We start from the raw sequence: 26746 nt of genomic DNA, 5'->3' as shown, positions 1-26746 counted from the left end.
TCCGTGCGTGCGATTTTGGTTGGGTGATAGTTGTAGGTTACAGTTTGACAAGAGAGTGTGACAAAAGCACAATGTTGTGTTTTATTGCGAGTGTACACAAATATATGTAAACACTTTGCAGTTTGAATTATATGTTTACGGAGTATGTTTTTGTTTCCACTGTTCGATCGCGCTCGCGCTCGCGCCCGTGCCTCTCTCTCTCTCTCTCTCTCTCTCTCTCTCTCTCTCTCTCTCTCTCTCTCACTCACACACTCACACACACACACACACACACACACACACGCACACACACAGTTCGATCGCGCCCGCGCCTCTTCCTCTCTCGCGCGCGTACACACACAGTTCAGCATTGCAATATTGACATCGCAGTCTGTTCAATATGCTGCGTTCAGACCAAACGCGAATTGAGCGAATTTTATCGCTATTTAGAGTTTTATTTATTTTAATACCGTGTATTCTCTGTGTAAATTCGTGCACCGAACCGTGACGCCCGTACCGATTCGGTTCAATACGAATACATGTACCGTTCCACCCCTACCTTGTATTACATTACACTGTAGGTCTATGTAGCTAATAATAGCCTATATAACAAATATAAAATCAGAAAGATTTAGTTGTTTAGCTGTTTCAGTTCTCTGTTCAGTGTTGCCGCGGTCATTCCCCTGTGTGCTCTGGCACTGGTGACGGTCCTATTTTCTGAAAGAGCAACACGGGTGCGTTTGCGTCTTTTTCAAGATGTCATTCCGCCCGTGCGTTTCTGGGTGCGGTCGTTCCCTGTCTCTCTCTGATGGTCACAACTGTTGTGTCACGTGTTTGGGCTTACAGCACCGCTGAGACAGCTTTTGTGGACAGCTCGTGTTTTCACTGTGGGAACATGACTGTCGCAGTGTTGAGGGCGAGACTCGCCTTCGTTCGCGGAGAGCGAGTCCCCATTACCATGCCCCACCCCCCGGGTGCTGTGTGGGATGGGTGACCGGAGGATAGTGTTGGATGTCCCGCCCGGTAACCATTCCCTGTGGGCTCCTCACTTCTCCCTTCCACTGCAACCACTGGAGCCTCCTGTGTTGTCTGCTGGTCCATCTGTAATGGGTGGGCCAGCGGTTTCACTCGGGGCTCCCCTGGAGGACAGGACGCCGATTGCAGCATCGGAGGGTGAGCTGACTTCTAGAGATGATGACTCGGCTGCATTGTCTCCCTCCGGGAGATCAATGTTGCCCGAGCCGGATCCAGAATTATCAGCTATGCTGAAACGGGCCGCCGAGGCTGCCGGCCTCGAGTGGAACCTCCACCGTGTCCCGTTCAGTCTCGGTTGGAATTTGGAGTTTGGTATCTTGGGGCGGGCCGCGCTGGTTCTCAGCTCGCTGCCCCAGTGCCTTTCTTTCCCGAAATGCATGGAGAGCTTATCAGGTGGTGAACAGCATCTTTCTCTGCCAGAAACTGCCTGAATAGCTTTTCCCCCTCATTACCCTTAATGGAGGAACGGTGAAGGGTTGCGAGGTGTCCCTCCATTGGAGCGGTCTGTCGACACAGGTGCACCTGTGTCCGGCGGCCGCTGCCTTTTGGGGGGATCCTCGTCTCCCCCCTAAGGCCTGGGAGGTTTTGTCCGTTCCGACGGGCAGAGCTTACAAAGCCTGTGGGCAAGCCGCTTCCTCTTGCGTGCCATGGCGTTGCTGCAGGCTAGGGCACCCATGGCATGCACGAGGGTAATCCAGACCGTGCGCTCATAGGTGAGCACCGCACTGCATCCGACCTCACCCTCCGGGGTACGGGTGTCGTAGCGTGCGTGATCGGTCTGGCGATGTCCACCTTGGTGGTCCAGTAGCGCCTTCGTCGGCTCAGCCTGGTTGGTATGGCGGATGCGGACAAGGTTCGGTTCCTGGTCTCCCCAATTTCCCAGGTTGGGCTGGTCGGCGACGCGGTGGAGAACTGCATCCAACAGTTCTCTGCCGCTCAAGCGCAGACGGAGGTCATCCGGCACATCCTGCCCCGGTGGCCAGCTGCTGCCTCCATCCGCCGCCGGTGGCAGCTCCTCCGCCTGCTCGTCGCCGTGGGCGTTCCCCGGCCGCCGCTCCTGCTGGCCCTCCGCAGCAGCCTCCACCCAGGCCTCAGCATGGAGCCGGCCGCAGTAGGGACGCCCAGGAATGGATGAGATGCTCTTGGAGTGGCACGATCACTCCCTCCCCCCGGGTAAGGGCCGGGTGGAGCCTTTGTTTGTGTGTGTGTCTGTTCCGCCGCTGGCTCCCTAAAAAAAAAAAAAAAAAAAAGCGGAGCAAGCGGTACCCACACTTCAAAGAGAGAGCAATTTCATCTGTTCCTGGGTCTCAAGAGGGCCAGTCTGGCGGGTGTGACCCTGTATAGCCTTACACCCCTCAGCTCCCCCTTGGTCGCCAGCAGGCAGCTTGGTGCGTTCGAGGACCCGGTCATCCGCCTTCTCACGCGCCCCCTGCCGCTTGTGGGGACAGGTAAGTGTTGCACAGCACACTAACACCACTCTCTCTACTTTGCTGCCCCACCTCAGGCTCGGCTACCCCGCTCAAGTCAGTGATAGTCATCACATTAGGTGTTGAGCAGACGTGCTCCTGAAAATTCAGTGATATTCATCACACCGAGCGTTGAGCAGTGCTCCTGACTTGTGCGTGCTTATCTTATCCTGCTGGCGAAGGATTTGATATAGCCGCTCCTCCAGCCGGTACGAAGGCCAGTTGTAAACTCGTTCTTCGTGCTACTAGGTGGTGGGTCGTGACACATCTTGGCCCAAGATTGGTCTGCAGCTCCGACCTGAAAGACTTGTGCTTAAAAACAGATCTCTACCTTCCGCACCGCAGGCCATCCTGTGGGTTTGCGTGTAAGGGTGGAGTATCAGTACAGTGTCCTTCCCTTCGAGTGCTCCAGAGCCCGTTGGGTCTTCAGTCAACTGGAAGAGAGTACTCTCGCCCACGGGCTTAGTATCTCTTTTTCAGTTTTGGAGATGGACTCGGTCTAACACGTTTCTCCAATGAGAATGTGTTCAGCTGGTGTTTGAAGTGAGAAAGGGTCCAACTGGAAGAACTTTCAGAGGCTCCTGGGGTATATGGTAGTTGCAGCCATTGGCTTCCTACATATGTGACAGCTTCAGCGCTAGCTTCATGATCGAGTCCCGAGGTGACAGTGGCAGAACAGCTCACCCTGTGTGACTATAGTTCATCCCGGTCTGCTGCCAAACCCTCTTCAACAGAGGGGCCATGTACAAAGGGCGTGTTTTAACGGGGGCCTGGGCGACCCCCGACTACACGGGCATTCGTGCCTCGAGTTGTTAGATATTGCGACCGTTGCGCAAGCTTCCCCTGCATGTCACAACTCACCCGTCACCTCCTCCTTGGAGTCAGACGCTTCTGAGGGCGCCTTGTTCCACTCCTCCTGCTTACTCAATCGTGCCGCCATCGAGCCTCACGACAGTTATAGCCAGGGCAAGTGGAGACTCCATCCCCTGGGTCCGGCTGGGTCATGACCATTCCAGGGCCGCTCAGTTGCCCCCCCCGGTTTCATTTTTCCGCCAGTGTTTGTGTAAACCGAGCGGACTACCCTTGGACAAACACTGGGTCTCAGCTGCCCCAGGGGCCCGCAGAAATGCGTTTAACCCCAGTGAGCCTTCTAAAAGTGACTGCGACTCATGGTCGCCTTGCGCCTGCTCAAGTCAGTGAAATCATCACTCTTCATGTTGAGCAGAATTGCTCCTGAAACTCAGTGAAGTTCATCGCACTCAGGTGTTGAGCAGCAATGCTCCTGTAGCTCAGTGAGTTCATCACATGTAGTTCAGTGAATTCGTCACACGCAGTGCTGAGCAGAAATGCTCCTGGTGCTCAGTGAAGTTCTTCGCACTCAAGTGTTGAGCAGAAATGCTCCTGAAGCTCAGTGAGTTTATCACACTCAGGTGTTGAGCAGGAATGCTCCTGAAGCTCAGTGAACTTGTCACACTCAAGTGCTGAGCAGAAATGCTCCTGTCGCTCAGCGAAGTTCTTCGCACTCAAGTGTTGAGCAGAAATGCTCCTGAAGCTCGGTGAGTTTATCACACTCAGGTGTTGAGCAGGAATGCTCCTGAAGCTCAGTGAACTTGTCACACCCAAGTGCTGAGCAGAAAATGCTCCTGAAGCCCAGTGATCTTCACATGTTGTGTTGAGCAATGCTCCTGTCTTTTGCGCCCGTCGCTTGCACCTACGTGCCAAGTCAGGAGAGGAACAGGTCTTCATAGTTGCCCCTTATTGGCCCAACTAGACCTGGTTCCCATCAACAGCCTTCCTGACTTCCCCTGAAAACTCTTTCGGGGACGGGGCACGATGGCATACGCGTTCTGCCCCCGGAGATTCCGGGCGGTCTTACATCTGAAAAAACCGGTTCAAAAATCTAAATTAGGCTAATCAAAGGGAAGAGTGCTCTTACAAATCACGAGGGAGCGATCTGACCGCTGATTTTGGCTAACGTAATAGACTCGCTGTTTTTGCTGATGCTGGATCGTCTTTAGCATACACTGCATTCATTAAAAATGTAACTAAGTTAAACGTGTGTTTAACTACACCTGGGGAAACTCCCTTCACCTTCAGAGGCTCTGGGGCAGCTCAGTCTCTCCAGTCGGGTTGCAGGCGCACCGCAGCAGACTCGCTGTGTGTGTGTGTGTGTGTGTGTGTGTGAGGCAGACTGAGCGAACGCCGCTCTGCACGTTTGAATCAGGGACGTACTAAGTATTTGAGGGGTAGGGGGAGGGGCTTTAATAAAAATTAAATTGTTCAATTTTGGTAAATGTATCGTTTAGTTCACTGTTTTGAGAAGCTTGCGAGTTGTTTTTACAAGTACATTATTTGGATCATCAAAGTTAGGGGGGCAGCTGGGGGGTCAAGGCTCTAGAGTGGGGGGGCACCTGCCCCCCCTTGCCTCCCTGTAGATCCGCCCCTGCATAAGCCCAAACATATCCACCGATGCACACACCAAGAACGGAGGGTTGCATGACTTTTGGTCTTCTGAGTGGTCGGCTAAGTGCAAACAGGGACCCCCGGCCACAGTTTTACGAAGACCTAATAGGAACTCGCGTTCATATACGAGAAGCGGACTGGCTCGTTGCACAAATAATAGTAGACACGGGACAAGCACATAAAAAAACATATGACACAAACAGCAGCAGACGGCATGCCGGACTACACACAGGCGCCATCTTTTTTCATGTGGAAGAAACCTTGGTTCCTCGCCCGGGGCCCAGTGCTGGGGGCTTCTTGTCGACGCATCACGCTATCGATGGATGCTTCCCTCACAGGATGGGGGGCGGTCATGAGTGGCCACTCGGTAAAAGGTCTCATGGCAGTTGCGTCCAACGTAGTTACTTTTGGCCTTCTGTACATGAGACCCCTACAGTAGTGGCTCAGGACCATGGGGTTTTCTCCGAGGGGAAATCCGTTTTCGCATGATCAAGGTCACGCGGCTATACCTTCGTGCCTCGGTCATGTGGAAGAACCTTGGTTCCTCGCCCAGGCCCAGTGTTGGGGGCTTCTTGTCGACGCATAATGCTTTCGACGGATGCTTCTCTCACAACTCGGGGGCAATCATGAGTGGTCGCTCGGCGAAGGGTCCGGACAACACACTGATGGTCTCGTATATCAGAGCAGATATCCTGTTGAGGCAGGGGCTGTGGCCCGGGGAATTGAGACTTCACCCCGAGTCGGTGGAGCTTCTTAGGGAGAACTTCGGTCAACTCAAGTCGACCTTTCGCATCGTTTGTACAATGCATTGCCCTTTGTGGTTCTCCCTCATGCATCCAGCTCCGCTTGGACTGGACGTGATGTATTAGGTGTGGTTGATGCTACACCTGTACGCATTCCCGATATCTTTGCTCCTGGGAGCTCTGGAGTTATGGATACTGTGGGCTCGGCCTCTGAGGGGGCCCAGCTCATAGATTGAGGTCTCTTGACCAAGGTCGTGGAGACCATACTACAGTCCAGAGCTCCCTCCACGAGAAGACTTAAATATGCATTGACATGGAAACTGTTCTCTGCCTGGTGCAGAGAACGCCTTCTGAATCTTGATTTCTGTAATGAATGTTTCTTTGCTGGGTTATCTCTGAGGAGAGATCCTTAATTTCGTCTTCTCCATGGTACATGAGGCTGAGGCCTGCGCGTACATGGATTTGCACCTGGTTTGGTGGTAGTATTTCTTAACCCCAGGTCGGGTTGTATTTCTTAGTTCCCTACTGAATGTGTGGGTCATTTGTGCTCCAGGCCTTCTGTCCTCCACCTTTAATACCCCAGATCAGGAAAAACTTAATCTGTTATGCCCTTTCCGGGCTTTGGATGCGTATGTCCACAGAGCTGCTCAGTGGCGTATATGAGAACTTAAGATAGGTTGCCCTGCATCTAAACAGATAATGAGCAAGTGGGTAGTTGAGGCTATCTCACTTGCTTATGAAGCGGCCGGACAGCCTTCACCTATGGCTGTTCAGGCCCATTCTACAAGGAGTATGGCTGCCTCTAGGCTTTAATTTCGGGTGTTTCCCTTCAGGACATTTTTAATGCGGCAGGCTGGTCCTCACCACATACATTTGTCAGATTTTATGACCTAGACCTCTCCACTCCCGGGGCTAGGCTGCTTGCTTCTTAGTGTGCGCAAGGACTTCACACAGAACGGGCATTTCTCATTATGGCGTAGTGGGTATAGGGTTCCCAACGCGTCTCAACGCAGCTCGAGTTCCCTTGAAAGGGAACGTCTCAGGTTACGTATGTAACCCGTTCTCCTGCCATACTTCCTGCATGCCCTGATCGACTTGCTTCAGGCTTTTTCAGAAGCTGTCGCGGTCTGTCTTCTGGGTTGCTTTATAGCTTCCTGGTCTATGACGTCACCCGCCTATGACGTCTCGCTCTTCCATTGGACTGATTATACACGTGCTTCACGACACAATCATGCAGAGCGTTCCCACCGCGTCTCAACGCAGCGTCTCGTTCCCTCTCAGGGAACCAGGGTTACATACGTAACCTGAGACGTTTCTTTTCTTTTCTTTTCTTTTTTTTGTTTTGTTGCATCTAAAAGTGAAGAATTGAATGCAATAATCTTCTTGCATCATTAAATATGATTTATCTCATGGAGCATCCTTCAGTTTTTTATTAGCCACTTTAATTAGGCAGAAAACTTTATTGTTGCATGAACTGAAAATTTATTTTAGCTGGCTCATTATTTTTTTGAATAAATTGGACTTTTAATCTATTATACAGAACTCAGTTGTGTTCAAAGTGTTTGTTGCTGAAGATAATTTTAAGTACAATATAAGCATACAATATTGTGACGACGTGGTGTTAGATAATAGTTTAGATAATAGGTGTTAGATAATAGATAACAGTCAAATACAAGTATTTATTTAGATTTGTTTTTATCATTTGTCATAAAATTTAAGTAGGAAATATAATATTAATTAATAAAATATACATTGTCAGGGAAGTCTATAATAATAAGTATAAATTTTAATTTGTCTTAATTGCTGCAGTTGCAACAGTGTAACTTTATATGAGCAAAGCTTTATTTAAAAACCTAAATAATCGAGACAGATAAAATGTGTCTGCTAACCATCACTTCTGCCTACAAAAGATGTCAAGTTGATGTATTGTTGAAAAGCCATTCCTCTTTTATAGCGATACTTTCTATGCTTTGATGCTTTAAACAGATTCTGTTTTGCTTTGTTGCTCTCACCTCCTACAGCCAAATAGCAGATAAATCATCAATGTACAAGGTATAAGGTTCCTGTCAGTGGATATTCATTAGTTCTTTTGCTCTTTTGATGGTTTTGGTCAAATTTTTTTTCTTGAATATTATCATGAACAAAATATTTAACTCTATTTTCGCACACAGAAAATTATACATTTAATTATGTTGTCAAGCACGGTAAAGACCAAAACTATGTAGACCTCCAAATGACACATTCGTATACATGTGTTGCAAAACCATTGGCATAGGAAGATGGTCCACTCTTCCACTCTTTTGGGAAAGCTTTGTTCTAGATGTTGGAACATGGTTGCAAGATTTTGATCCAATTGAATCATGGGCATCAGCATGGTCAGATACTGATGTAGGTTGAGCTGGCTTGCAGCTGCTGTTCCAATTCATCCCTAAGTTGTTCGATAGGGTTCAATTCTGTGCTTTGTGCAGGCCAGCCAGGTTGTTCCATACTAGACTCTGTAAATCATTTCATTATTGTCCTCCCTTTGTGTACTTGGGCATTGTCATGCTGAAATGGAAAAGGATCCTTCCCAAACTGTTAGTTTGTAAATGTTATGTGGTCTCAAATCTGGTCAGGTCAGTCTGTTTTAATAATTGTAGATGGGTTTGGGGCGTTTAAGGATGGGAGGTCAGCTGACTAACATGTTTCAGCTTCCTTCTCCTACTTTTTTTTTTTTCATTTTGATCACAGATTTGTCATATACTGTAGGATGCTCGTTCAGGGTCAGGCCATTTAAAGCTCAACGTTAAATAGATGTGTAGCAAGGTGTTCAAAGATAGCTTATGTCATCCATCATGTTTTATTCTCAGAAATTGGCTTCCAGAAATAAGGTCATGCAACCCTTGCTGTGCAACTAGAAGTGGACCCAGAGATTCTCTGTTCATCACAATTACCTTTACAGTACAGCTCTCTTCTCCAGAGAGCAGTAAGAAGAGGAAATAAAATCTCGTTTCCTTTTGCACCAGCAGGGATTTAGACGATAAGGCTATTAAAGGAGAGAGAGCGGGCCGAATTGTCATTACTCAAAGTGTCCCTCTTTTAAAAGTTTTGTCTATGCACAGGTGCTCGGTTTTCGGTGGCTGTATGGGAACGTATTCACCAACTGAACAGGTCCGCGGACAGTTCATCTCAACTTAAAGCTTATTTGGGTGTCATCAAACAAATTTGAAAGACATGAACACGTAAGATGAGATTAGATTCTCTGAATCAATGACAGTGTAGTAGTGTTTTGGAGTGTGAAGTGCTTGGTGTGATGTTAAAGTTGTAGTGTTAGGCATCACAACATATTGAGCAGAGGGGGTTCTCAAGGTTAGATGAGGAGGACAGGCCGCATTTTCAAGAGGGATCAATATTTTGTACATTCTACGCTCTTTCCCACCAGCGCCTCCTTCGCAAACCCCCTGGGGTGGTGACAGAGGTTTTCGGAACAGCAAGAAGGGTAGAAGAAATAGATTCTTCTATTCCCTGCGGGCTGCATTTGTGCCGGCGCTGTGAGGAAATAGTGAATGTGTAAAACAGCATTGCTTGGTGAATTGACTCATTCCTTACTTGTGTTATAATCTGAAGAGATTGAGAGAAAACTTGCAACTGCACCGTGGTGTTGATGGTGAGCTCTGATAGGTTTTCTATAGTCCTTTCATTCACATATTGTGTTCGGCATCAATACAGTGTCAGTGATTTTTTCCCAGATTTATTACTCCATATTGCACCTATGTTCCAGGCAACAGACCAGGAGGACATCAACCCCATTTCCTCCATGCCAGTAGGGGGCGACTACACCGCTGAGTGATCCTGGTGTGGAGAGGTGACCTTAAGCAAATGCTATCTTCAAATGCACCTAGGAAACTTGTACCTCCAAGTCAGGCATTCATTATTGCTTTGTCACGCATTCAAGTAGAACTATATGTGACCTAAGCAGTGTTTTTGGTATAATTAATCGAGATAACGCTGACTACGCCACCCTGGGATTTGCACCCAATGAAATACAAGGAGGAACACAGGTTCGGTGGTGCAATGAAAAGACAGAGACGTGTTGTCCAATTTATCAAATGAATAGTTTTATTCAAAAAGACAAAAAAAATAGACTAGAATCATCTTAATCCGGATACAAATCACTAGCAAGGTTATTATAATAATAATAATATTAAAAATCACAACGTTAAAAGAACATTTCTCCAGACATCCGTAATGCGGAGGCCAAATCAAGTCAAACCAACCTCACAAAACAAAAGAATAAACTGTACCTTCCCCACCAAAAGATATATATATATATGACAAAAATAGTTAATTTACCAAAAAGAAAGAAAACTGCGAGGCTAAAGCTTATCTTAGGGGTGGCAAACTAGCTGGAAGAAATTTAGCTCTCAACCACTTATGTGTGCACAGCAAACAATAGGAAGAGGTGCTCAAACCCTGGTGCTTCAAACTCACAGCGATGTGCTTCACCCAGGTGACTAGCCTCCCCTCAGGGAGAAAGGAGAAATTTAGTGGGTCTAGTACAAATACAAAATAATCAAATCATTCACATAAGAAACAAAATATAATGATGTTGTTTGTATTACCATAGTTTTCCGACAAATATCATGATTAAATGGTGGTTAACATTGTATTTATAATGTATAAGTAAATTACAAAAAACATACCACTCTGAAACATCCTGTGAAATCCATGCTTGCAAAGTCTGTGCTTAAAATCCCGCCATATTGTCATGGTCTGAATCGGGCTCAAAATGGTTTGAAATTGACGTAAGTGTTAATATTTACATTTGAGTAGAGCTTGCGGTTATGAAGGGGTGTGACATTTCCCAAACACGCGGTAAGCAGTGCCAATCACAACGCACTGGGCCAGCTAACCAATCACAGCACATTTCGTATTTTGGAAGGAGGACCTTCATCGAAAATTACACGTTCAACCAGACTGGGGAGAGAGTAGGTGTAATAATGTAAAATATCTGAAAAATAATGCAGTTTTTTTTAAAACAATCAAGCACGAAAACACATTCTAGTGCACCCCAAAAAACAAAATCAAGACTTTGGAAAAGGGCATAATAGGACCCCTTTAAATTTTCATGCAGATGCAAGTTGTATTATTATGTTTATGTTGTGTATATTTAAATACTTTACCTGTATTCCTGGAACCCCTGCTTCAGGTTTTGTCGTGCACATATTCGGCATCGGTGAGCGCGCTTTATGGAGCTCGGACCATAATCAAGGCCTTGATTGCCTGAATGGCTGTAATTAAGAAAAGTGGAGGGAGACAGAGTGGAAGGGCTAAGTATTGACATGCTTGTGTTTTCAGTGCTCTTGCAATGAACTGACTTAGGGAAGTATGAAGGTCACCATCAGCAGACTGGGCGGAAATCGGTGTTGCTCCCGTAATCAGCCCTTTCTCTTGTAACGTGTGCTCGTTCTAATTACCGTCTTCATTCAGAAAGCTGCACTCCTCTAATTACATTTCCCTTTTAGCCCATACTGGGGAGCCCTGTAATTAAGAAATCCCCTCCCCTTGCTAGTGAAAACCCTGGGGCTTCTGTGATTCTTTTTTTGCCCCCCTTCAGTCAAGCTATATGTAGAGGAAGGACACTCTTGAGGGTGCCCAGAAACATACTTCTTCCAGCATTGCAAGTTCAGCATGTGCCTTTTGGCTCAAACTAGCTTGTTTATATCTAAATCAACTTTTTGATAGTGCTATCCAAGCATTTCATGTGCCAAAAAATTTCTACAGAAGGAATAGATTTTGTACTCACTCAACATATAACTCACCCTAAGGCCTGAAACATGCTCTCTGCGTGAATGTGAACACAAATGCTTCTAGCTATGCAAGCTCAATTACAGGCATCTTTGTGTTCCAAATGCATTCGCATTTTTAGCGCTGCTACAAGGTAAATTAGCATGAACTATTTCTACACACTTTTCTCTTTCAGGCCGACTTCTGCCAATTGAGAAACCGTTTAAAAAGAATTTTATTTAGCATGTTAGTTAAAGTTGCTCTCTTTGTCTGTGTTTTTGACTAATCTAGTATAAAATACCAGCTTTAGGTTCTGTAAACAGGTCTTAAGAAAACTAACCAACCAAAATCCCTGGTTATGAGTCATTTTGGACATTTGAGTTTGGTGCAGGGCAGGATTTTGATAAAACTTTCAAATAAGGTTCTATTAGTTAACAATATGCTTTAACTGACCATTAACTAACAATGAGCAATACATTTGTTACAATATTTATTCATCTTTGTTAATGTTAGCTGATAAAAATACAACTGTTCATTGTTAGTTTATGCTACAGTAGCTCATGTCTATTAAATAATATTAACAGATACAACTTGTGATTTTAATAATGTATTAGTAAATGTTGAAGTTAACTAAGATTAATACATGCTTTAGAAGTATTTTTCATTGTTAGTTCATGTTAACTAGTGTTGTTAACTACTGTTAACCTTATTGCAAATATTTTTTTTAAGAGAAGACCTATTGTGAAGTTAGCAAAATGGCTCAAAAGCACTTTTAAACTGTTGACAGGCTAGCTACTAGTTTGGTGCTTGTACTAATGAATCAGACATTTGAACATAACTGTATTTCCCTTCCATAGTTTGTTATTGTCATAGTAATGCTAGACAGCACATTGTAGAGTTTTTGGCCTTAGTCATATCTGAGTTTCCAATAAGCCACTCTTATCTCTGACTGAAAAAAAGCTTGTGTGGACCATGATTTTACTATACTTACCCCCGATCTCTTCTGTTATCTCTCTGTGCCTGCGTCTGCACTTGAGTTCTGATGTGCAGGCCGGATGACCTCTGCCGGAGATTGCTGCCCGGTTCATTAATCTCCCAAGGGCCCTGTCCTCTCAGCAATCTGAAACTCTAACATTTCTGTGCTAATTTTGCCTATTTATGCTTTTATGAAAATGCTGCACTATTGAAAAGACTAGCTTAGACCAGCATGAGTTTGTTCAGGTCGGTTTGTGTTGGTTTTGAGTTCAGTGGATTGTCACGGCTGGTGGGTGTTATGTTTTATGTTACTTTTGAAAGAAACTTATGTCATGAAGGCTGCATTTATTTTTTATCAAAAATACAGTAAAATATTAACATTTAAAATGTTTAATTTCTGTGATGGCAAAATTACTCCAGTCTTAGTGTCACATGATCTTTCAGAAATAATTTTAAAATGCTGAATTGGTGCTCAAGAAACATTCCTGATTATTATCAATGTTGAAAACAATTGTGCTGCTTTAGGGTTTTGTGGAATCTGTGGTTCACTTTTTTCATGATTATTTGATGAATAGAAAATTCAAAGAACAGCTTTTATTTTTGTAACAGAGTCTTTACTAGACATTTTCTTTTACTTTCAGTCATTTGAATGAATCTTTGCTGAATAAAAGTATTAATTCCTTAAAAAACATCACCTTTTGAACAGTATTGTATATCGTTTTGGACATCTCTAGTTTGACAATTTGGCGAAGCTGCCTGACCAAGGTATTTTTTCAAAATAAGAAGCCTTGTGGTGACCCCAGTATCCAAAACACAATACGCTAATAACTTGGTATTCAGATTTTCAGCAGAAAGAAAGACAGATGTGGCCTTGAAACTTAAAAAAAATGTTCATTTAGCAAAATGAAATAGAAGTTTTAAGCACAAATTTATCAGATTAATCTCTGGTATGTATTTTATAGATAAAGGCATGTGTATTACTGCAGTCATGTGTATTGGGTGAATTATGATACGAGGCAGGACTGCAGAATATACAATAGTTCAGTCGGTTTAGTCATAGTGTACTCTACCTGTACATTACGCACACATGAGTTTGCATGTGAATGCAAACACTTAGCATATGGCTATAGCTGCTTAAATGCTATGGATGCCACACGGTTCACTCAATATTCCAAAACAGCATCATACTGAACAACACAGTTCTTAGCAAGACCACAAAGTTGAATGCTCTTACTTTCTCTTCCTAAGAAGACAAATAGCACAGAGTAGAAAGTGAGGACATTAACTAACAAGACAATCTCCATACACACCTGTGATAATCGAGAGGAGCTACTGTTCAGCTGCTTTGTCAATTAAACATGCTGTGCATATCTGCGGCTAACAGTTTGATTGAAGAAGCATCTTTGGAAGCAAAGTAATTACATGAACCTCACAGGGTGCCCGGTGAATCATTCTTTTGTTACAGAATTCAACATTTACATGAAAAGACTTGAAAGACTCACTAGATTGTGTATCAACAAGGTGTGATTTAACCTGTAAATGTACAGTGGCACCAAAAAAATACAATCAAATTGGACACCTAAGTTAAACTAGTATTTAAAAATACTTTGGTTTAAATATTTTTTTTTGAGTGTGCATTTCTTATTTTTAATTTTAATTTAATGTATATATAAATATATAAATATATTATATTATATTATATGTAGGAGCATCCAGAGCTTGCACTTTGGCCCGATGCCATTATAACGATATTCTTTCTGACTTATGATCACTTGGATCAGCTGATTTAATTGTGCAAAGCAGTTATAGTCCTTTTTGAATCGCTATATGATATTTTAAATAAGGTCAAAAAGCAGGGGTCCAATAACCCCCTTTACCAGCCATTTAAATATCAGCCAAGAGTAGTTTGCTACCACCCTCCAAACAAAATTCACGTTTGTGACATGACTAAAAGATTCTGACATTTCACAGACCCCAGTTCAGATTCCGACTTGTTCGACACAGACGGTGCTTAACACTTGACTCAACACCCCGGTCCAGGGTCTGTTGTTACAAGCCCTATCGTTAAACACCGTAGCTGCCGTTCATTTGGGTTTGATTAAGAATGGCTTCCGCAGCTGTGTCCCTGCGTCTCTGCCGGGCTCGTCTCTGGAGTATGCCGGTGTGCGCAGAGCGAGCTGGACGTCTCTATTAAATCCTGTTTGTGCATGCATGGTTTTATTATTCTGATTTAATACAACAATGCCACCAATATCAATTCTGCTTCCTTCATTTCTTATTTATGCCAGTTTCCGCCTGTCTCCATCTCGCCGCTGAGGTTGGTGGGACAATGGATATTAAATCAGATTTATTGTGAGGGTATAGAATAGTCTGTGACCTGCTGCTCTGCCATCTCTTCTCCCTCGGCCTGGCGCTCCCCCCTCTACTCGCCGTGCGCCAGAGGCGACAATGCAGCCCACTGCACAATTGATGGCTCTTCAATTTGCTCTTGGGAATTGGTTACATTCCGTCTTGGAATGACACCAGGACAGAAATGAAATTAGGGACAGTCAGCTAAACGTTGCGTTAGAATAATGGTGACTGCCCTGCCGAGCTGTTTCCTGTAAACATTCGCACACAAACCAGAAGTTTCGAGAAAAAAATAGAAACACCTTGACAACTTCTGATTATTGTACAGTTTGTGATTTCAGGAGAGTGTGTTTGTGAGAATGTGATATCGACCTGGTTTGCTGTAGTGGGTTGTGTGGGGAGAACATGCGCAGTCATTCTGATTGATTTCTGTATCTAACATGTACTCAAGATGATTAAATCACGCTGAGGATATTAACATGCATTTCTTTAAATATTTAGCTCATGTGAGTTTAAACATTCTGTGGTTGAGTTTGAGTCTTAATACCAAATGCTAATGAGCTTCCTTGATTTGTCATAGCATAGCTTTTTTTCTCATAAAGATGAGGAATCATAACAGATGCATAATTTTGATTTACTTTTTTTCATTGGATGCCTAAATTATTTCTTTTACAGTCTCATGTTTATACAGCTTACGGATCAACCACACTGACCATCTGATCCACATTGCACACAAAAATGGAAAACACTGCTTTGATTTGGAAGAAAGTGAAAACTGTTTTAGTCCATTTAGTCTTGTTAAAAGGTAATGACTTTTGAGGAATAACTACAGTAAGTCAAATGATCAAATCTTTTTTTTCAAGTTTTGTTTTAGGCATTAACTTGACATCCTTGAGCAAAACTGTATATTCTACTGAGTTATGTTTTTGAAATAGCCTAATTATTAATTTTGGACCAACACAAATATTGTCCTTTTTTCTCCCGGTGTTTTTGTGAAGACCACTCCACCGTTATATGATTGTTTTTGTTTTGTTTTTGTTTGCTGATCTATAATTGTGGTAAATCCATTTCAGATAAAAACAAAATAAGTCCTCCAAATCACACTATATGTACACCACCATTCAAAAGTAGAGAGACAATTTTTTCCCCAAAAGAAATTTATATTTATTCAGCAAGTGAGTGACAGTAAAGACTTTTACATTGTTACAAGAAATCCTCTTTAAAATACATTTCTTAGACAGTTATCAAAGAATCCTGAAAAAAAAGTTTGTTTCCACAAAAATATTAAGCAGTACAACCGTTTTCAACATTGACAATTATGTTTTTTGAGCAGCGAATCCGCATATTAGAGTAATTTCTGAATGTTCATGTGACACTGAAGACTAGAGTAATGATGCGGAAATCTCACAGGAATTAATTACATTTTAAAGTAATTTCAATAGAAAACAGTTTTAAATTGTAACAATATATCACAATATTAGTGTGTTTGATTAAATTAATTCAACCTTGAGACTTCTTTAAAAAACATTTAAAAAACTCCAGACGTACTTGAAAATAAAATAATCAAAGTTTCATGACATTTTTTTTCTTCTATTTGAATATGCATGAACTAATGGTCTGTTAAGCTTTATATATTATTTAGAAAGTTACTATTTGCATTTAAACAGACTGTACTTAGTGTTTTGAGGCGCAGCATTAAAGCAGGCTGACTCTTTCTTTCTGCCTGTTTAACATTCTGGCAGCATGTGTGGGTAGGAAAGGCTGTCCCAGAGTGGTACCGTGAGGAGTCTCCCTTTTGTGATGTCTGTCAGGCTCCGTCCACATAGTGTTTTGGGGGATGGAAAAATGAGATTTCAAAAGAGTTATTTGTATCCCTCGCTCTTCGCCTGCAATTGCATTTCTTATGGGACTAAAACAAACTTACGGATCTTGTATCGTAGCTTGTTCTTACTGCAGGCCAGGCCTGCCAGTTAATCGAAAGTGAATGTGAAAGAAGATATGACAGCGATTTATGACTGTGAGAAGTGAACAGTTTGTATTTGATTGATATTGATTCAGAGTCTAAATAAAGCTAGTTTATCTTAACAGTAATCGTTGGTCTTTGGCCTTGAGCTCTTGAGCTCCACTTGTTTATGTGTGTGTACTGTGTTGGTTATTTCAGTAATCTGACAAAGCCTTTATTTTGGGATGTCCGGGATGTCCTCAAGTCTTTTTATTGTAAACATACAAAAATATTTATTTTAGGTGTAGGAATGGGCTTTGAGTTATGGTCAGTCAATGGTAATTTACTTTATAAAAAACAATATCATTATATTGTAGGCAGGCCAGGGATTTTTTTCACATGGTAAACTTGGGTTTACTTGGGTTAAAAAGGGTTTAACTGTAATGTTTTGAGAAAAATGTCAAATTACACACTTTTGTTATTTCTAGCAGTGGTTGGCATGTACAAAGTGACCTCAAACTAGAGTAATTTTGTGAATTGTATGGACCAAAGGAATATTATCATATTTTTGCTTAAAGTGTTGGGTAGTGAACATGTTTAAACCACACTGACAAGAGTAGGCAAGAGCCTAACTAAAATCACCATGTTTTCACTGAAAAGATGAACTATGCTCTTAGAACAACAATATTTTTGATACATGTTGGATCAGGGCAAGTTTTGTTGTGATTCCACACAATTTATTCTTAAGAATTTCTGTTGGTCAAAACAACTGTTTTAATAAGCTATTTAATGGCTTGTTTCCACAAATCATTTAAGGTTTGTCTTTTTAGAGAAACTGACTTCTCTTTATTTCTTTATCTTTGGGACACAAAAGAAAAGAAGATACTTTGAAGTACGTTGGTAGCCAATCAGTACTGGTTACTTTTGACTTCAATTGGAAAAACAAACTCAATTCTCAAAATATCTTCTGTGCTTCACAGAAGTTTTGTAATGACATGAGGGTGAGGACATGACAACATTCACATTAGTCAAATGTTGTAGGTAAAAAAGGTCCATTGTCTATTGTTAGTTATGTTGTTCACACAGAAGTCAAGGGACCAAATGAACCCAAATGTGAAATCATTTGTCCCTAAGTTAAATTCTGCATGGGATCCTATATTGAAATTGGCTGCACTTCACCCACGAACATTCTCAGAACAACGGTAACCTTTGAGGCCGGTTCACACCAAGAATGTTAACTATAACAATAACAATATGATATTGTTCTGTTTATTATAACCATTCGCTGTTGTCTGCCGCTTTAAATTCTCAAACTCTTTAAAAAAGGTCGGATTCTGTCAATATTTTTTATCGTTCATCAGCAGTAAACAAAATCATTGTGAAAGTGATTCCATTCAATGATATTCAGGGTGTCCGCGGGGTCTTACAAAGTATTAAAAGTTGATAAATCAATTTAGAGAAAATTAAGGCCCCCATAAAGTATTAAAACGTCTTAAATGCCATTTTCCAAGGTATTACATTTTGTGTCATCTTTTCGTTATGCATATTTGTCCATAAAGTATAAAGTTTGCCTGAATTTAAACATTGCGTTGGCGAATAGTTGGGGTTCTGTGTAGTTTATGGAATCCTGCTAGATATGACGTCATTTGTTACCGCGCTTCATGACTTACTGCTGCGTGATAACACATGTCCCGTATTAACGGTTGTTAAACAACATCGTTGACTAATAGGGAAATTAAATATACGCAACAAGCTTAAGTTGCAACTTAAGGTTTTCTTTCAGTTGAAAACATTAAACAATATGTGTAAACAAAAAATGTAAAGAAGCATTTAAGATCAATCAGTACGAAAGGGGAAAACGCTAATAAAACAGACCGTTCCACTTATCGTACAGAACGAAGGTATACACTCGAGTCAACATAATATTTATCTTGCTAATTATATTGTTTAACTTTCATGTTGAGAAAAACAATAATATTCACATACTCGAGTAGAAAATGCGCTGCCGCTGACAGACGTTGCAGGGACACAGTCACAGATAACTAAGTTTCTAACAGCACTTCGCGTTTTCTGTTAAGGTCTGCTTCTTTAGGGAAACTTAAAGGAAGCATATGTGTCAAAATCATTTTGCTATCAGTTAAGTAATCATCTCGCTCACTCGGATTCAGCTGCGCTACCTGCAGTCGTTAATGCAGTGACGGACAGCTGTCTTTCCTCATTCGACTGCTGTTTGGATTTCACGTGATTTCTCATTGTGGTGGTGATATTATAACTCAGTATCATTAATTAATTTGATTAAAAGTAATTCCGTTTTGTAATATCATTTAGTAAGATCATTGTCATCCAAGTAATTCCAAACTTCACAAGGCTGACAACGACATGTGATCAAATGCAATTAACACGCTCCACAGTGCCAAACAGTGTATTTAATTATAACTGTGAGTTAGTGATTGGGATTTATCATGGATTCACAGCATTTACTGCCAGCAAAGCAACGTAGTAAAATTCGAATAGTTTTTTATTTTTTCGAATAATAATTACAGATCGAATATTCGTTTACTGGCACTCTGCTCTGGTGCATCAAATCCAGCACTCAGTGGTAATCTCAGGTAAACTGTCTGACCAGTCAGGTGTTTGTCATGAGAAGTGTACCACAAAAGAGCTATGGTTTGCAGACAGGTATAAGAGTTGTTGTTACAAATACCTCTTTTGAATATACTTTGTGAACTCATTGTCCCTTTAGCTCAGAGAGGATTATTTTCCCTCTTCAATAAGTGTTGTCAATTGTTTTGTTTATTGGTCTAATTCTGGTTTCTCTTTCTAATAAACCTTGCATTGGGTCAGTCATTCAATTAACTATCTTGTGCTTCTTTCCCACCCTTTTGAATTATTTTGCACTGATAAGGGGTTATCACAAACTAAGACTCTTTAGTTGTGCTATCTTACAATCAGTATATAAATGTAAGGTGTCACCGATGTAACGGTTAAAACTTGAAGTGGCGATGAGGTCTTAAAATGTATGGAAGGGGTCTTGAAAAGGGTCTTAAAAGGTATTAAATTTAATTCCATGATTCCTGTACATATACCCTGATATTATTTCTCTCGTTATAGATGTGGAATCCGATTCTTCTACATTTAGAATGATTTTTAAAACTATATCTTTGCTTTTATCGTTATCGTTATCATCCTTGGTGTGAATGGGCATTCACTATGAAAAATATTCAAAGTGAAAAAAGCTCCATTTCCTCCCTACATGGTAAGCACGTGTGTTGTGTGCAAGTAATTATTAGCGCTCATGTTTACTATTCACTGTATAGTTCACTGAACATTTGTACCTCTTTGTCTTGTATAGCTCATCTGCAGCATTTATCTAAATGTCTCTTATAAACTAAATCCATTAATTCCTTCTATGTGGCTCGCATTCAATTCGTTTTTGTATTTTTTTTAGTAGTGCATTTTGTTTTTTTGTACTTATTTCCCATGGTTCATCATGTTCCATTAAAGAGAAAATTGTTCTGCTTAATGCACCAAGCTTGGGTTCCTTGTGTGTGGTGTCCAGTAAATGGAGGAGGATTAGAGGCATTAGGTTGTAAAACTTTCATAGATGAGCTCAGCATATTTCTATGGAGTTTTACAGTATGATGTATAAGTGGTTTCTGCTGTGTTATGACCTGGTGTATTTGTGGTTTGGCTGCATTGCGCAGCTTGAGACTGTTGTCTTGAGGTGGAAAGATGGTTTAGAAATAGGTGAAGACATGGTGAAGAGTGCACAGGGACAAATACATTTCTCTCTTTCAGCACTGAGCCTGCACGTTTCAGCAGCTTGAATGAGTAAATTTTCAGATCAATCCATCATTTCAATGCCCCACACCCAGAAACCTGCATCTGATGCTCATGGATCATTAAATCTGGTGCTTTCACAAACCTATACACAGGCAAGAGAGTTCAAGGGTTCCTCTGAGGCTCGCAGGCATTACTGTCAAGATGCAATAACAATCTAACCTAGCAAAGTCAGATCTGGTCAACTTAATGTACCATCAAGAAACAAAGCCCATGTTTTACTGCTTTTGGACAGGCTGGTGTTGTAGTCGGGATGTGGTATTTTTCTGTGCAGTGTCAAATGATGTCTTCTGTCTTATCTGTTGAGAAGGAACATGTTGTTTTCTCAGTGTTTGTAGTAGTCCAGGGATGAGATTATATTCCATCCATTCCATCTTCTCGATTCCACAGGACCTTCAAAAAGTCTTATACCTTATTATTATATTATAACTTATTTTCTGACCTCTTAAACAGGTCTGCCTCAACAAATTATGTGATATCTACTGTCCTCTTTCTTCTCATTCTAAAATCACTCCACTCTAATTCCACTACATATTTTCAATGTCAGATCACCTTGATTTGAGCTTGCAAAATTCCTATTCCAAATTTACAACCTTTTACATATTCAGTATTTTTTTTAATGTCAATGACGTGTCACTTTTTTTTTTGTTCTATTAATTTATTTAAAAATTCAATCAAACATAAAATGACAACAGTCTTTCCAGAGCCCTGAATGATGTTTTAAACTAGATTTCCCCCTTCCTTTTAAACTTTAGAAAAAGGTTTTAGGTTAGGAAATAGACATATTTCCACATGGGTGTTGCAAAAAGGATTTGACGGATGAATCCATAACTTGTCTTGTAAAGCTTTACTTTTTTTTTGTTACATTATAAGAGAAATCAAACTCAAAGCTACTTTACACTTACTCTACTTCCAAAAACATGAATTCTAACCTTTTCCATGCTCAGCAGCAGTCTGTCTTGCACCAACCATTCCTCTTCAAAATTGTTATGCATACGTAACACATTAACCTGGTCACAAAATATACATTTATCAAACAACATAATCACTCTTAATATAATGAAAATATTACAAAATTAATTTTTCAATATGGCTCTAACAATGTGTCTTTTCATTATTTTTTCCACAAATTCCATATTTATTTAATTCTGACTGCTAGTATTTACTCTGTTTAACATGATGAATTCTTGCATTATGGGCCATGAGCATCTTATGCTCATGATGGAGTGGTATCAGAGTGATCTTGAAGTGAGAGAAAACACCAGGCTATTAATTGCAATAATTAGCTCCTATAACTTTAATCACAAATCCAGCTTTAGGCAATATACAACATTGTTGCGGAGTCACGTTGAAACTTCCCATGTCTTTTCTTTATTATTCTCAAAATAATTCACAATGTGCTTCCTGCTTCGTTCTGCTGTGTGTTATTCATGGCTGTTTTATCTTATGCAGTGGATTTTAGTTTTGGATTTTAAGATTTTGGTTTTAAAGGTCTTGTTTCGAAAACCTCAATGTAAAGTGGCTCAGAAAGTGTAAGCGTAATTTCATTCAATAAAGTGTCGACTGCCGCTATAGCACGGCTGCCACACTGAAGGAAAGTTGATTCAGGCATTGCTTTGTGTTCTCATTGTGTAATACTCTCAACCAAATAGCTTAAAATGGTTTTTGCCGTTGCAGAGCGTGCAAGAAATTGAGTTATTGGTCTGAATTGTGAGACTGAATTGTAACATGCTCATGACAGACAGGTAATCAAGCCTTACATGATACGAGAGAGACCGCACAATGGCTGAGATAGGAGTCCTGACACCTTTTGAAGCGGCCTAGAAATTTTAAGCTGCCAGGCTGATCTCAATAATCTATTCCTGGCTGACGATGTATTGAAATTTTCTCCATTTCCTCTGCAGTAATATCACCTTTATCTTTTGTTATGTTTAAATATAACCCTAGACGAGACTGACTCCCTCCCCACATCTGCTTGTCTTAACGCTGTTTTTCTTGCATTATCTCAGAACTTCTACCCATCTATCTGTCACTCTTCTCTGCACGGGACATGCAGTAATTGTCAATCTTCCTTGTCGGTTCTCTTGTACTCTGACAAGTGAAAGTGGCAATATTGTAAAATTATCTTTCAAGTTTTTTTTGTGCCTTCACTTACTTGGCAGCATCTTCCTATTTTACATTTCAGACTCTATTTTACATTTTTTCAGAGAGACACTCATGTTAGTAATTATTATCTGGGATTTGAAAAGGAGAGGAAGTGACATGCCTGTGGCATGATCTGATTCTTGCAGATAAAGTTTCTCAGTTATCTTAGTAAATAATATATACATCATATGATTTAATGCAATTTTATACAATATTATTAATAACAAACAGGCAGTGGAATAGATTTGCTTATGACTTTTAATAGGTCAATAGACAGAATAATATCACTTTGTTTATTTTTAACATTTATGAATTTTGCTATTACTATTTGAGAATTGTATTAAAGGCATGTTGTTTATTTTATGTGCAGGTTTTCCCATTGATTGATAATGGATTTCTTTCTGCATTGAGCGAGTATGTAATGTATTCATTTTGTATTATGAGATATATAGTAATAAATTCAGAGGGCAGTGCAGCAGAAAAGCTTTTGAATGGTTGGTAATAATGAAACAGTATTGCGGTTGTTCTGTTCTGTTCTACAGTGTAAGCTATTCTGCAATGTTTTGACTTCACAGTTATCACCATTAAACATGAATGGAACAGGGAGGTTTCTAATGCATTAACAAACAGATGCATTAGCAGAAGCTATTGTAAGACCGTTAGAGTTTATACATTATTAACATCAGGGTTAGTAAGTTTAAACGTGGTGCATGATGTACAGAAAGATTGTTTGAGGGTTTGAAACCATAAAGAAGGGTGTCATTGATTATTAGAGGTCTATTTTCTGTTAGTTTATACAATTTTAATAAGAAAAGAAACATTCATTGTGAAAACAGATAGGCTTTTAACATAAAGCCTTGTCATCTACAGAAGAGCCAAGCTCAGGGGATGTTGCGAGAGGTCAATTATAATCATTACCCTTAGTTTTCCTTTTTCCTCCTCATGCTTTCAAAACTACTCTAGTGTGGTAACCTTTAAGTTCCTTTTTTCTTTCTTTGGGGGTTGAACAAAAGACCAGCTGTCGATTATTTTGGGAGAAGACCGCATCAGGAGTAAATATTGATTCAGACAAAATGGATTTTTCTGCTCTCCCCTCTGGAGATGATAAAAAAGAAACAAGAAGGAATCTTTCACAGTCCGTTCAGTGGTCTTTTAACGTGCCTATGAAATGCTATTAAAGAGTTCGACTCTGAGGGAGAAAAAAACCCCACAAGCGCACGGCCTCTGTTGTCATTAATCACGACAGCAGTAGGAGATTTAACAGTTGGAGGACAGCAGACGAATAAACGTGGGAAAATGAAAGGGCCCAGATCAAACGTGCAGATGTATCAAATGATCTGAAAAGACACTTCATTTGCATATCTCTTTTGTACCGCTGGTTGTGTTCCTTTGAGCTTGGCTTAAGCATCTCATTGGCATTGTTGACAGGGGGGAATTTTAGGCTCCCTCAGAACAAGTCATTAATTGGAAGGTTTAGAACACAAAAGGAAAGAGATTGAGAAGATGAAACCACAGATTGTTACCAGAGAGCGAAAGAGATTTAAAGTCCAAATATCAGGAGACAAGTATGTGCTGTTCACAAGCTAAGATGAGAAGTCAAAACGTTTAACTCCTCAGTAAATTCCTGTGAATCACTCGATGCACTAGCCAGGGGCAGAACGCTACAACATTTTCCAGAAAGCATAGACCGCTACGGCCTCCCAGGAAGGGGATAAAGCAAATACTATGTCAGCAGCAATGTATTGGGCCTGTAGAAAGGAGTAGAAAAAGTAGACGTCCGGTTCGATATCTTTGCAGCTCCCCCATGAATATCGCCCAGTAGTTTACTTTGCGCTCTCAAAATGTCTGAAGGAATCTTTCTTTTCCGCTCTCAGTCCACTATTGAGTTTCGGTGAAAGGAAGGAGAAGGGCTGCTTCATGAGTTGAAGGGCTTATTGGCAACTTTGCCCTTTTAACTGATGGATGTTGTGACCATGGCTGGATTTGACGGCTAGACTTGAGCAGATACTCGGAAAAAGGACACAATCGCTCACGTCGACCGTGTATGGCATTCAGACGCCTCTGTGGAAGGGCTCAGTTCTAGGGGAAGGTTTTTTGGGAGTATTTGAGTTATTGCTAGCTTTGCTGGCTAATCTTGTCCATTCCTCTCCGCCACGGCCGTTGTGAAGGAGATGAAAACAGAAACTTGATTTGGGACTCTTGTAGTTGCTTGTCCCCATACTGGTTGGCCCTTTGACCCTTAACCCTCTGGGGACGGATTGGGCGGTACCGCCCAAAATGAAATACTTTTACAAATGTGTAATTATCTTAAAAACTATTAACGATAGAGAGGTGCGGTCTTTTTAAACGTCTTCCTCAGATTCCACTGAAAACAGTGATAACAAACTTACCCGGCTTGTATACACACTTCCTTGTTGCGCAATACCACTACGTCAAAGGCCAATGAAATCGATGTTGTTTGGCAGATTCACGAGCAACAACCAATGGAAAAATTGCCGATGGAGGAATATTTTTCTTACCCAATCAGAGGAAGGTGACCATGACGTATTCTAGCAAATCGGAGGACTCTGTAGCCTTGCAAGGGGTGATATACTATTACGCAAACAGCATTGTGTGGCAGAGACGACAGAAAGCAAACGGATGCGTCGAGTATAAACAAGGCTTTACGGAGCGAGAGCGCACAGAGATATGAGAGAGAGACAGAACAATTATAATATATATATATATATACACATACAATTATAGCATTATTTATTGTTTTAGCACTTTTATGATGGCAAGCAGTAAACGATTTACGGTGGAACAAGCTCTGGAAGAATTACTGGAGAGTGACGAGGAGAAAGCATTGCTTAGAAAATTCTAAGCATTCCTAAGAAAAACGCTTGGGACTATTTGTAAATAAAGTTACATTTTTCATTGTTCTTTACACATTTCATTTTACAATTACACATGTCTGTCAAGCAAAGGCTTTGACAAATATATTTTTTGTTCAAAAACTGTTCACTATTGTTGTGTGATGTGTGATTTTCAGAAATAAATGCCAAAAATCGAATTTCCGTTTTTGAAATTCTCTAGTTTATTGTACATTTTTCACTCATACTTCCTTTATAAACATATTACATGCGTGCCTATGTTAGCTTAGGGTCTTCTGAATCCATAGATACCAAACACATAGTGTTCCATCTCCATTACATATAGTTTATAACCCCAAATGTAAAAATAGAGAAAACGGACCAAAAAGAGCTTAGTCCCTAGAGGGTTAATACATATCCTGGTGTGTTGCAATGCCACGTGAGTTGATGGCACAATTGTTGTGAGTGAATTGTCAACTTCTCAGTTCAGTTACGCAGACCCAAGGCCAGATTCAGCAGGAATCAAAGAAAGTGCAGCACCAATATTGAGCCACTGTTCCTGAACTTGAAAATGTCACAGCAAAATATCATTCAGCCATCAGAATCATTTTGATTTACTTAGATTAGGTTTTCAGCTCTTTAGTCAGTATTTTCTGTGATCACATTACTGCAGTTACATTCTCAGGTGGGCAAGCCCATTAGCCCATTTAATTTCAAACTATTCCCAGCTAAGCGCATGGATTTTACCTTGTGGGTAGCTTAATGAAACAAGCTGCATACCTTATTCACAAAAAACAAAACAAAAAAGCCCAGTTGCACTATAATACCCAACAGAAAGTTGTAATCAGTAAAGTAACTTTATATATTTTACTAGCTGGGAACTGTTTAAAAAAAATTAATAAACAAAGAATAGGTGCTTTTCTATTTTTAATTTTTTCAGTTTGGTGTCAGTAAGAACTGACTTTTTTCTTTAAATTTTTTAAAAGATCAAAAGGGTTAGTGTCACGGAGCGCTTTACGACACCTCCTGCTGGCGTCACCAGATCACTCTCCCCTGCATATTAGGACTGCACCTCCCATCACCATCTGATCACTATCCAGCCCTGCCTCATCCTCATCACTGTCACCTGTGCACACTCAGTCTCCTTTATCAGACCCCTTTTCCCCATTATCTTTGCAAAGTCTTATTTTG

At 41.0% G+C, this 26746-nt stretch overlaps 1 protein-coding gene across 2 annotated transcripts in view; it reads left to right on the top strand.

Moving 5' to 3' along the window:
- The window catches only part of cdh13 (cadherin 13, H-cadherin (heart)), a 426287-nt gene that overhangs the window by 72001 nt on the left and 327540 nt on the right, over positions 1 to 26746 (top strand). The window contains exon 2 of one of the 2 annotated variants that reach the window (XM_077193536.1): positions 9447 to 9530. The exons of the other annotated variant lie outside the window; for it this stretch is intronic. The gene's annotated coding sequence lies outside the window, so the exon portion shown is untranslated. The remainder of the gene's footprint in view (positions 1 to 9446; positions 9531 to 26746) is intronic. 2 annotated transcript variants of the gene reach the window in all.

The sequence above is a fragment of the Siphateles boraxobius genome, unplaced genomic scaffold, assembly GCF_051911475.1.
Source record: "Siphateles boraxobius isolate OS27281-9 unplaced genomic scaffold, OSU_SipBor_1 31, whole genome shotgun sequence".
NCBI lineage: Eukaryota > Metazoa > Chordata > Actinopteri > Cypriniformes > Leuciscidae > Siphateles > Siphateles boraxobius.
The sequence above is the reverse complement of the archived record's forward strand: the minus strand, read 5'-3'. Positions and strand labels throughout refer to the sequence as shown.